Raw genomic sequence first — 12,701 nt, 5'->3', positions numbered from 1 at the left:
TAGCACATTGGGAAGTGTGTAAAAATTGAGTTGCAAGATTTATTTTTTGAGGATACAACAGACGAAGTGAGTTAAATAAAAGCGTGTAAATAAATAAACCTGATCTTACAAAATCGCTGAATTGGCAACACGGGTGGTCAACCGCACAGTCGCGACTTTCTGAGATGTAGAGCCAATCACTGCACAGAATGCAATGTGATGACAATATGCACCTGCCTTGTCCTTACAAAAAGAATAAAGGGTAAATGAAATGCATTCTATCAGCGGTTCTCAACCGGTGGTCCGCGGACCCCTGGTGGTCGGTGAGGCTACTGCATGGGGTTCGCGGAAAATAAAAACAACATCCTCACCGAGGGAATTTCAAATAACTCGTGGCATGTGGTGGTCCGCGAAATGCTTGGAGGTTGAAAAAGGGTCCGCACACTGGAAAATGTTGGGAACCGCTGCATTCAGTTAAACATTTTATCAATGTGATTTATATTACAGTGTACACATCCGCGTATACTAATTGTTCTCAAGTTACTAATTTCTAAATTTTGCCTGCTGATTTAATTATGTAACTCGTCAAACATGGGATGTAATAGTAGAGTAGAATAGGCATTACAGTATATCCGTGGTTGCCATCTGTGCCATTATTTGTCTTTGTACATCTGGGCTGGATTGCACTGCTGCCCTGAAACCTGTTTGGCCCAGGTGACGCTTCTAATGGAGACTTGATGTGTCAGCGGGTCCTTGCCTGGCCAAGTGAAGTTGTTGAGTACAATGCTAATTAATCAAACTATTGATGAATTTTTATTTGATTATTTTGTAGTTTTATAGCCGTAGAATTATTGTTTGATACTGATAAAACGTCGCTTTTCATTCTGCTGTACCTTAAAAAGCCATATATACCGTACAATAATTTTCAAATGTTTCAAGACAAGTTATTGACCTTGCTACTCCTGCTTGTCGTTAGTGGCAGGAGTGGCATCACACTGACTGCTTGGAAACATTCTGCTGAGTAGAGTCGCATTTGACCGTAACGTTAATATGTTTGCATGCAAAATGTTCGTGCATAGCAAATTAATCTTTTTTTATACTAATACCCTCAGTCTCGTGTATGCATCAACCATACTATAATGATGAAATATTCTTCAAGGTTTTTGCTATGCAAGTAGAATAGTGACTGCCTGTTGTGTGTAAGATAAGGCTGCATGGGAAGTATGTGCGGCACCAGGGGGAAACACAAGGGAAGGAAAGTAATTACCCTGCCCATTCCTGTTCATGATATTTTTATGAAAATTAAAGTTGACATTGTGAAATGACCACTTCATACGCATGTACCCAGCATGACAACGTGAAGCAGAAATGGCTGCGATGAAAGTGTTCATCTTTTATATTGGTAGAAACCATCGAACGGGCCATACCTCATCATTACAGAAGTGTGTTGCGGTACATGTCTCTTTATCGTAACACGTGGGATTTAATTTTACACCACATGATGCCAGTTTGTAATCTTGAGCAATTTACACGTATCTGTAAGTATCCACGAGTAATAATCTTGTTTTTGAAGTGAGAAATCCACCCCAGTGTCCCACAGTTGGCTCTGTGGTGGCTGCTTCGATTGGAATGGATCCAACGGGGAGCACATGAGATTGAATTTTACACCACATAATGGCAGTTGACAATATTGAGTAATTTACACATCTGTCTCGGCCTCGCTGTGTGCTGCGTTGCACCACAACCTGAGTAGATAACCTCGCGTCCAATAAACCCTCAGAGCTAGGGTAAACATCCGACTCCAAACGTCATTTATTGATTTTAACGAGGTAAAACTGGTAAGAAAACAGCACAGATACAACATCTGTTAATACCCGGAAACACCAACACAATGAATGAACACCACAGCATCATAACATTGTCTTAGATAACATGTTTCTAAACAATAGATCCTGGATGGACCAGGCCCTTACATTACCACTGAATAACTATACAAGAGCATACGCTGCTGTGTTACATAAAGGCACATCATGTATTCATCACACTGCACCCCAAATGTACAGTATTACACATAACACTAAATTGTGGATGAGATATTTCGTCATCCTTGCTCTCAGGATCGCAATATAGTTACTTGGGTACAAGTTTGACTCGACTTATTAAATTACAAGTAACATTCACAATAAGGAAAGTTGCAGGCTTCGTTGTTAACTAGGCCTCGTATTTATAATAACACTTTAACAGCATTATAAAGGCATTTACATAATTATAACGGTCATTCTAACATTATACCAGCATTGCCAATATTATAAGAACATAAACGAACTTACAGACAATGATTCTTAAAGTCCCACAATGTACAGTTACAGTTGTCTTCACTGGGACGCGATGTGTGCCGCCATTTTGAATTCTGTGTAACGGCAGACGCCAGCCTCATGGTTGAAAGACTGTCAAATCGTAACTTGCTGTTCACGTGACCAAACTCAACCTCAAAACAGGAAATTCCGGTGTACTCACACCCCCACTCCTGCCGTGGAGTAAAACACCTGCTGTGAGGCAGAACAGTGGATGTTAACGTAAGGGGGGTATACAATTGCGGCTGGCTTCACTGGGACGCAATGTGTGCCGCCATCTTAAATTATGTGTGTAATGGCCGACGCCCGCGTGGTTGAGCGGGAATCTTAAATCGCAACTTCCTGGTCACGTGACCAAAATTAGCATCAAAAACAGGAAATTCCTGTGTACATACTGCCCCCCCCGCCACCTGCCGTGAGGCAAAACCCCTGCCATGAGGCAGAACAACATCTGTAAGTATCCACAAGTAATAATCTTGTTTTTGAAGTTATAAATCCCACCCCAGTGTCTCAGAGTTTGAATGGATGCAACGGGGAGCAGCATCACCGGAGCTTTGGGTCAAACAGCAGCAAACAGCGTCCAGAGACGGGCTCTGACCTCATGACCAAGGAGGCAAATGCTGCACGGGTTGAGAAGTCCATTTTTGAGACTCCTCGACCTGTATGAATGAGCGATACACATTTTCCAAATGCTTTGCAGTTACTTTTCTGGAGCCGAGTATTTCCATGTAACATTGTTTTAGTTCGATGATGTTATTTACTTGATTTAAATTCACGTTTTGAGTTATTAACAATCCAGTATTAAGATGTGTTCTGTGCATATTTAACATTCGGTATATTGGAATAATCGCTGAAGGTTCGTAATCTTTCAGTTGTGTTCAAAAGCAGAAGTAAGTGCTATTCACACGGAATGCGATTTAATGAGAAATCCTTCTGGCTTGGGCTTCAAATATGAAGACGTGAAAACAAAACGCGTGGCTATTTAAATGCTCATCAGTCGTCATTGCCAGCTGTTATTACGGTCTTTCTGAATAGAAGTCTCCCACTATTAATGCAGCAATTGTGAAACAACGGACGGTCATGGTATTTGATAAAAAACGAAATCTGTATATTTTTTCGGTTATATTGTTCAACTTGATTCTGTAAAGCAAGTTGTAATTCTGCTTTGCTGTACTTAAAAAACCCAAATGACAAGCATTTATAATCTATTGGCTGTGCAAGGGAAGTTATGGAACTTGCTCTATATCCTGCAGTTGTTTACCAGCGAACCATTCACGTCATCCCTGTTCTGACTCAGATGGAGCGCACGCACAGAGGGTCTGGTAGTAGCAACAGTGACCGTGTGAGCAGAGAGAAGGGCCGGGTTTAGACGTCTTTACCCCCGGGACACCGAAGCAGAAAAGACCCAAGCCCCTTCTGACATTAAAACGTAAAAAATAACACTTAATGAAGCTAGTATTCATGTTATTTATTTCATTCTTTTTTCTATCTACGTGATTTTACCGAAAAAACCAGAGAGTATTCATTGTATTCTTGTTAAACAATTATACATAATTAATAAAGTCATATTTCTGAATACAGATTTTGTTTGTTATATTTATTGGGCCTCTGGCGTTCTGGAGCCTGGACAAATGTTGCATCTCGCTGCACGCTGATGGGGCCCTGCGGCTCTGCTGAGCCTTGGGTCAAACAGCAGCGAGCCGCGTCCAGGCAGGGCCTCCGACTTCATGGCCAGGGAGGCGGATGGCGCATGGACGCACACCACCAGACTTGACATGCACGGACGCGAATTGAACACGCACGTTCCAAATGGCGTCAGGCGACTCTTCTATACCCAAGCACGTTCATTGTTTTTAATGTTAGTTATGAATTCGTATTTTGTTCTAGGTCAATAAATTGCTGTTTGAGCACGATAACAGTGGTAACGTTTTTTTTTATTTATTTGGCGCTGAAACAGTCAAAGGAAGTGTGACGATGAAGTCGTGCTCTAGAGAGAGGTTGGGGTTTGGCGTGGGAGCTGTGGTTGGAAGTGAAACCTCAGCGAGCTGTGGGTGGGATGTCGCGACTCTTCAACTGAAGGCGGCAGCAGGAGCGACATAAAACGTGGTGCGTGCTGAGAACTGAGCAGACGGCGCCGTGGCTCTGAGCCATGGACACGGGGACGAGGAGGCGTGCGGTGTGGATGAGTGTTGTCATCTGCATCTTGTCCAGCATCAGTGAGTTGTTATTCACGTGCTGTTATACACCACACTGTGTTTACCTACAGTATGTACGTTCAACTTGTTGCGCACCATACATTTAAAAACCGCACCGGAGTGTTCAATATGTATAATTTGCCGTTTTGTCGTTCCACTTTTGAAGCGAGTGTTTATTTACAGGCATCCCCCAGAGAGTATTTTGTTGCTGTGGGACAGGAAGTCACCTTGACGTGTGACAGAAACACTCCAGGATGGACACAGCACGACAATCCCAATGTCAGATCTATCACCTGGCGGCGTGGTGAAGGCAGTGGAGCAACCGAGATCGATTTAACAAAATCACGAGAGGCCAGGATAACATTCACTACGGATGTTAATCAACATAGGGCTTCTATCCGAATCAAAAATGTGCAGCGCAGTGACGCAGGCGTTTACAGTTGCCTGGTTGAAAGCGAATTTGGAACAGAGAGTCTCATGATGGATATTATCACAATGGAAGGTAAAGAAATGTGTTGCACTATTTTGCACAAGCACCCTTCCAATACTTCAAAGTGAAATGTATGATTATTTGTTGTACATTTTTCATCGTGATATACTTTCATCACATTTTATCCGTCAATATCAAGTTGTGGTTTAAACGCTACAAAGAGTTGACACGAGGGTGATGCGTGGCGCTGGTACTGCACGTGACGAGCCCTTCCACTGCAATACCACCGGTAGATTGTCCTCGCTGCCTCACGTCCTCTGCCTCACCGTGGCACTGCGACTCGTGGAGGTGACACGGCACAGACTTCCTATCGCTCCCACGGTGGCATTGCACCGGGAGTCCTGTGCGGCGCTCTCCTAGCGATGCCGCGCGTTTACTTGCAGGAGTGGCAGTGCAACAGGAGACGTTGGTACCGATGCAGGCCCCCCACACCGCCCCCTGTCACACAGCCCGTCAGGTCTCTGTGGTGAACGGGGACCGGTTACGAGTCGCCCAGAGTCGCTGCGCGTCGCTGCTGTGGTCTCGTCCACAAGAGGAGTAGTGGAGGAGTCTGGAGCAGGGAGTCACTGCTGATGTCTGAGTTTGTTTTACTGCTTTTGCTTTCTTTAGTTTCAGCCAACCCATCCCGCTCTGTGACAGAAGGAACGACTGTCACATTTGAGTGTGACATCTCAAACAGTGCCTATGTACAAAGTATTGTTTGGACTCACGGTGGCATTGAAATGAACAAAGGCTATTCTGTGCTGACATTACGCAAAGTCAAACGATGTCAAGAGGGAGAATGGACATGTGGTGTAAAAACCCAAACTGACCAAGCCTCTGCTTCTCTCGATTTGAAAGTCTCATCACTGAGTAAGTGTATTCAAGGATTGATTTCAGCTGGAGCTGTCTGGGGTTGATCCCTGGAAAATATTTATCCCTTCCCCTCTCTTCCTTTTGCTATCCCCATCAGTTGGGGGAAGGGGTGGGGGGGTCCAGGGGTTTGGGCAGCCCCAGAAATGTTTCAAAATAAATTAAGCCCTCGGTGAATTTAATTTCTCACCGGGATCTGTTAACAATGTGGTTAATTTGCGTTACCAATGCAATCAGTATCTTCTAAATGTGATGAATATGATGTATGTGATACATCCCCTGTGGAGGTGTAATAACTTAAAGTATCATTAAAATTGTCAAATATTTGTCCGTAATTTCAATGTTTAAAGTGTAATAATTTCTCTCTTTTCTTATATTTTTGTAGATGTTTGTGAAGTAAAGGAACCTGCTCCCAGAAAGTATTTTGTTTCTGTGGGCCAGACGGCCATTTTGCCATGCGTTGAATCTGATCCAGAATTTAAATGGGAAGATCACCCTTCCTCTGACCGGGCTGTGATCTGGAAATGGGTGAGGCAGGGTAGTGGCAGCGCAACGATTGTCCAGTATCAAAAGCAAACTGGTCAATGGACTAGAGATGTAAGGAAAAATACCGCTATAGCACTGGTTTCCAGAATAACAGCATTGAAGTCTGCTTTTGATCAAGACAGCTTCTCTATTCAAATCTCAAACGCACAATACAGTGATGCTGGGCTCTACATTTGCCACTTTGCTGGCTACTTTAGAACAAGCAGCTTAACACGAGAACTTATCACAATGCAAGGTAAATTATATTTTACTTTTTTGCACAAGCATATGCACTTAAATATAAAAGTGGAATGCATTTCATTATTCATAGTGTACGATTTTGTATTAATAGTCCATGAATGTAAACTGCTACCAATTATATAAAAGTATTAATTTTGATGGCTGTAATGAGTTTAGTCAAGCATAAAACACACTGCTGCTATTGCCCATTATGAATTCTTCCAACGTGATGGCACCGCACGTCCGAGGAATCCCACGAGACTGACGATTGTACCCCGATCCATGGAGATGGCAACCCAGGCTTCCCATGGCACTCGCACTGGCGTCACATCCACAGCCATCGCCCGTGACATTCTGCCTGTGGTGTAGTGCAGCCACGTGTTTTACGGCACATCTGTGAACAGAAGAATCTCCTGCTGATGCAGACCCATCCTACTCACATGGACAGAGCTCTGTGGTGAACGGGGACCGGTTAGGAGTCGCCCAGACTCGCTGAGCGTCGCTGATGTGGCCTTGTCCACAAGAGGAGTCGTGGAGGAGTCTGGAGCGCGGAGTCACTGCTGATGTCTGAGTTTGTTTTACTGCTTTTGCTCTCTTTAGTTTCAGCCAATCCATCTCGCTCTGTGACAGAAGGAGATAATGTCACATTGACGCGTGACATCTCAAACAGTGCCTATGGAACAGGTCTGGTTTGGTATCATGGTGACACTTACATTTCACAAGGCAATCGGCAGACACTGAACAAAGTAAAACGATCTCAACAGGGAGAATGGAAATGTTTTCTACAAAAGCAGCACAACAGTCGCTTTGCCTCGTACAAATTGGAGTTTACATCAACTGGTAAGTCTACTGTTATATACATTTAAATGTACTGTTATTAACTCACGTTTTTTTATTTTTTGAATTTAAATAATTTTAATGTTAAATGTACAATTACATATTTACATTTAGCATATGTTTTGATAATTACTGTGCATTGGTTAATTCACTGCTGCTTGTTTTATAGGAAGTGATGATGGGCAGGCACCCGCAGTGAAGAAATATTTCATACACGAGGGTGGGAAGGTCACTTTGTCATGTGATGAATCTGATCCTGGATTTAAGTGGAAAGATCATTCACAGCTGTCACGCGCTGTCACTTGGAAATGGAGATCGCATGATGGCACAACACAGGGTTCTGATCAGAACCTACAAGATCCACCGCAATCGTCTTATTATACAGATCAGTTTCCTTTAACATTGTCGACAGTTACATTTTCACGTGGTGGGGTTTACACATGTGAGTTTACTGGCTACTATAGGATAGGCACCCTCACAATGGAACTGATCACAATCAAAGGTAAGACAATATTAAGTCATAGAATATAAATTTCCATTCAAAATTAAAATTAATACATTTTCATTATATTTCATTTTCATTAAAAATTAAAACGTATATTTACATATATTTAGATATACATTTATTTATGTAAATTATATGAAATGAAAATTTATATAGTCTACGTATGTATTCTATTTATATTTAATTTTCATTAAAAATGAAAATTTATATATTTATATATAAATGTATATATATATAAATTATATAAAATGAAATTTATATATTCTACGTATATATTCTATTCATATTTAATTTCATTAAAAAAGAAAATTTATATATTTTTATATATAAATGTATACATACATAAGTTATATAAAATGAAAATTTATATATTCTACGTATTAACACGTTTCAGCATCTTATTAAAATGAAATGTCGGACAGTATTGTTCATGATTGTGACGTAAATGCCAGAGTGAGTTTATGTTCACATGAACGATTGTTACTGCTGCTGCACATACAAGCTGTCATGTCTGTAGCATTCAGCATTGGATGCGCATCATCTGATTCTCATTGCCCATCATGCCATCGCCCTTGCAGATGAAAGCCTAAGTGTTCCATCATGTGAACGGTCGTATCACAGCCACATTCACGGGAATATTCCCGTGTTTTTTACTTGTGGAACTGATATCTTTTACAATGATTGGTTTACCAATAAAAATGTAGTTGCACTGGTATTACATTCACTTGTTTTATTACAGTAATGTAGTCCAAATTATTGAAGAGACATATACAATAGATAATGTATAGCGCACTTACTTATATTTACACAATATTTCTCGCAAATTTAAACAGGTTTAGTTTCTTTTAAGTTGCCATATGAAAAGTTCACGTGAGAATTACGAGTAGCGCTGCTGCTGTTGGCCATTCAGAGTCCTGCTCTGAGTTCACGTTCACAATCAGGTTTAGGTCGAGGGTTTAGGTTTAGACAATTCCTGGGCCAGTGCTTCTCGTGATCAGTGGCCACGTGGTCTCCTCTTCACCCCTTCACCATCCCCACCCTGGAGTCTCTGTGCTCTGCTGCTGTAATCACGAGTAGAGGAGCAGTGCAGGAGGCATTCCATGATCTCAACTGCGCTGTGAGGACTCCAGGCTCCGATCTCCTGGAATCTTATCACAGTTGTGGATTCCACGTGACCAGGGATAAGCCATACCTCAAACTTCAGAATGATTTGTACTCTAGTTTGGCTTGTGATTTTGAATCAATGAGTCGTAAATATTGATTTTTGTTTCGTGTTCTTTAGTTTTGTCCAACACATCCGACACCGTAGCAGAAGGAGAGAGCATCAGTCTGACCTGCCAGCTCTCTAACGACTCCTATGCACACATGGTCAGATGGATTCACAATGGGATTGAGATCAGCCATCAAAGCAGCATCGTGTTGGTGAAAGTGAACGCTGCTCACAGTGGGTTGTTGAAGTGTGCCGTGAAAAGGGAGAGTGGAGAGACCTCAGAGGTAGCGTACAATGTGAACGTGCTGAAAAATGGTAAATACACATCTCACGTTACTTCAGTTACATTCTAAAAGCACATAGTGAGAATAAATACTTTGATCAAGTACATGAATTAAGTTACATCTTGCGTGTATTAAAAAACACTTACATTGATTAAAGGAATTGGTGAGCTTGACACAATGTCCATGCTTATACCTGCAGCTGTAAGATATGTATCTGTGCGCCTTTTAGCGTCATTTGGTCAAACACCATGTGAGACTAGGCTCTAGGAAAAGCTGTCTCGAGTGTGGACCAATCAACTTCAAGGACAGTGTATACATTATTAGAGTTATGTTTTTTTTGCATTACGACTGCAGGTATTGTGGTCTATGCAAACATGACTCCTTGTAAAAAAAAGGTGTCAGTTTTGTTGCCAGATAAAAGGGTAAAAAACTCCAATTATCATATGTATCTGTATTGTGGCATCCTGTATTTGTTTGGTTGTCGATTAAACTATTAAACTATTGTTTTTACACGATTTGCAGACTCAGAGCATCAGGCAACCAGGAATTACGCGTCTCAAATTGGTGAAGGAATCACGTTGCCCTGCAACGAGTCTGACCCTGGGTTTGTGTGGAGGAGCTCCTCCAATGAGTCTCGTTCGGTCACCTGGTACTGGAGGCCACGTGGTGACAGCACAGTCCGTACGTTACTCGCGGCTCACCCAGCCGGACCTCACGCTGCATTCAGTTCCCACCTCAACTCCAACGTAAACATCTTGTCCTCGGCTTTTGACGACGACGACTTTTCTCTGACCATCTCAGTGGTGAATGATGATGCAGGGGGGGTTTACACTTGTCAGGTTGAAGGATATTTCCGATCATGGCGGTTGGAAATGGAGTTGATTACGTCATAAGGTACAAGACTTCCCATTTTTGTCATGGAAAACAAACACTTTGCTCTATTTTTATTATCTAAATTACGTCTCCCGCTTTTACGATATAATCACTGGCTCTCAATATTAAATTGCAGGTCGGGAAAGTTAATTTTAATCTAAAGCTCTTGTTACGTCAAAGTATACGGCTGTGAAATGTATGTTACTGCACTCCTTTCATTCTATGAAAATATAAAATGTGTTTATGAAATTACTTAAATTATTTCATCGTTTATTTAGTTCATGCATTATTTTGTATTTCGCAACAGTTCCAGGGGCATCTCCGTACGTGTTGGTGGCTGTTGGAGTGGTGCTGGCTGTGTTGCTCTCTGCTGGAGCTGCTGTTGTTGCTGTGTTGGGCTACAGAAGAAGGAAGCTCAATGCAGGTCATTGGCACCACCCACCACTCTACAACCAAACAGCATTCCTCACACTGAACCCCGTTCACCCAATACACGTTGTGTAGCTCCTTTAAGGGTCACTACAACCGCATGTCATTTCATTAATGGAGGAGGGGGTTACCCCTTGTCTGGGATCGCTGTTGATGTCGGCATTGCTGCGGTGTCTCTATGTGTGGCTGTCAGCCTTGTGCGCTACACACAGCAACACTCGTGCAGATGTGAGACCATCCACACGTCACTGCCAGCAATGCCTCCTCCTAGCAGGGGAAACAGCTCTCGTTCATTATGACCCAGCCGAGAGCCACTTGAGAAGCTGCCATTGAGACCCGTGTACACCGTCTATGTGTAAATGTTGGTAAACTTTTTAAGAGTTGTGGGCAATGAAAGAAAACGTAATATTTAAAATGCGTTCCAGAATCAAATTAAACGTTTGGTATTTAAAAGAAATTCAGTAGTGTGTGCTGACCACCACAGTTTTAATAGCATGTGGTCTGTGTGTTCAAAGAGGTAAACCACACCTTTTGTTTTGACAAGTATATATATTTTTTGTGGAAATAACACTCGTTCAGTTTGGCTAACTCTATGCGACACAAATATGTTAACTCTTGGTTTTATTTCGATTCAATTAAAAACACTATTTCATATTCTTAGCAGAGTCTCAGCCAGAGCAAGACAGTGCTTATCAAGGATTGAACTTGCAATCGATGATGAGGGATGGTAATTTTCCGCATTTATGCGGCACTATTTTCCACCCATATGCAAAACACACTTACTTCACAGTGGCCAGACATCCCTTTGCAGGACGCACTTGAAAAATATTCTTGAGACTCTGGCTTCCCAGGATACATTAATAGCATAACAACTTCAATATGCTTTGATCTATACGCTTTGTACCATTACAGGTTCACAGTTTTGTTTAAACGTCAGATTCAATGAAATCATACCCATGTTATTTGAAGATTTCCTGATAACTACATTGAATAAACAGTTCATGAAGTTGACAGTGAAGCACAGGCTACTGTAGTGCAGGCAACAGAGCAAAATCAAGAACACGCGTTGTGACCATTGATGCTTTTGCCTCCTCACGTTCGCTAATGGGTCGAGAGGAGTGGCATCGCCGTGAAGTCCACAGTGGAGTTTTTGTTTCACGACAGGTCCTGATCCACAGCGAGGAAGCGACTACGAAGTGCTGGAATCGCCATCGGTGACCAACAATGGTAGTAGCTGTCATTTGTTCACGCGTCGCTATGTCACGCACTTTGTGACGACGAGGATGTCTGCTGTCACGTGACGCTTGCGATCGTCAACTGAAGTCAGATGGCGCTTATGAATTACAACGTATTAATTACAATGTATTAATTGCAACGTATACATTACGACGTCGAAATTACGACCTATAAATTACGTTTAAATTACAACGTATAAATTACGACATAAATTACGATAAATTGTTTTTTTACTCTTTTATCTGGCAATTGTTTTTTTTACCCCCTTTTATCTGGCCAGATAAAAGGGGTTAAAAAACCAATCATCATATTTTGCTACTGGCAAAGGAGGTTCCAATGGTATGAATGACAACGTCAACAACTTGCTGGCAGATGCCTCCCGGCAGGAGCGCGAAGGCCACTACCAAGCCCTCAAGCTGCAGCGGAAGGAGGCAGAAGGCAGAGGTGTGGACTCGAGTCATGTGACTTGGACTCGAGTCAGACTCGAGTCATGAATTTGATGACTTGCGACTCGACTTGGACTTGCATAACAATGACTTTGTCCCACCTCTGGCAGAAGGTAGAGGGCGCACGAGACGACCTGCAGAGAGCGCCACGTGGCCCCACTTCACTTTGGCCATCGACCACAACATCGCCAGCGGCAGGCGCTGCAATGTTGCTTAACTTATTGAGAGTCCAAGGGACACGTCCAC

General features: G+C 42.4%; 1 long non-coding RNA gene across 1 annotated transcript; it reads left to right on the top strand.

The window, feature by feature from the left end:
* Nucleotides 1-4,473: 4,473 nt before the first annotated feature.
* On the top strand, nucleotides 4,474-5,746 carry LOC144941250 (uncharacterized). The gene is made up of 3 exons (XR_013639243.1): nucleotides 4,474-4,549; nucleotides 4,695-5,030; nucleotides 5,628-5,746. It is a non-coding gene; the product is annotated as an uncharacterized LOC144941250 (long non-coding RNA).
* The last annotated feature ends 6,955 nt before the right edge of the window (nucleotides 5,747-12,701 follow it).

Source organism: Lampetra fluviatilis, chromosome 24, assembly GCF_964198595.1.
Source record: "Lampetra fluviatilis chromosome 24, kcLamFluv1.1, whole genome shotgun sequence".
NCBI classification, from domain to species: Eukaryota; Metazoa; Chordata; class Hyperoartia; order Petromyzontiformes; family Petromyzontidae; genus Lampetra; species Lampetra fluviatilis.
This window is presented reverse-complemented; position numbering and strand designations above follow the sequence as displayed.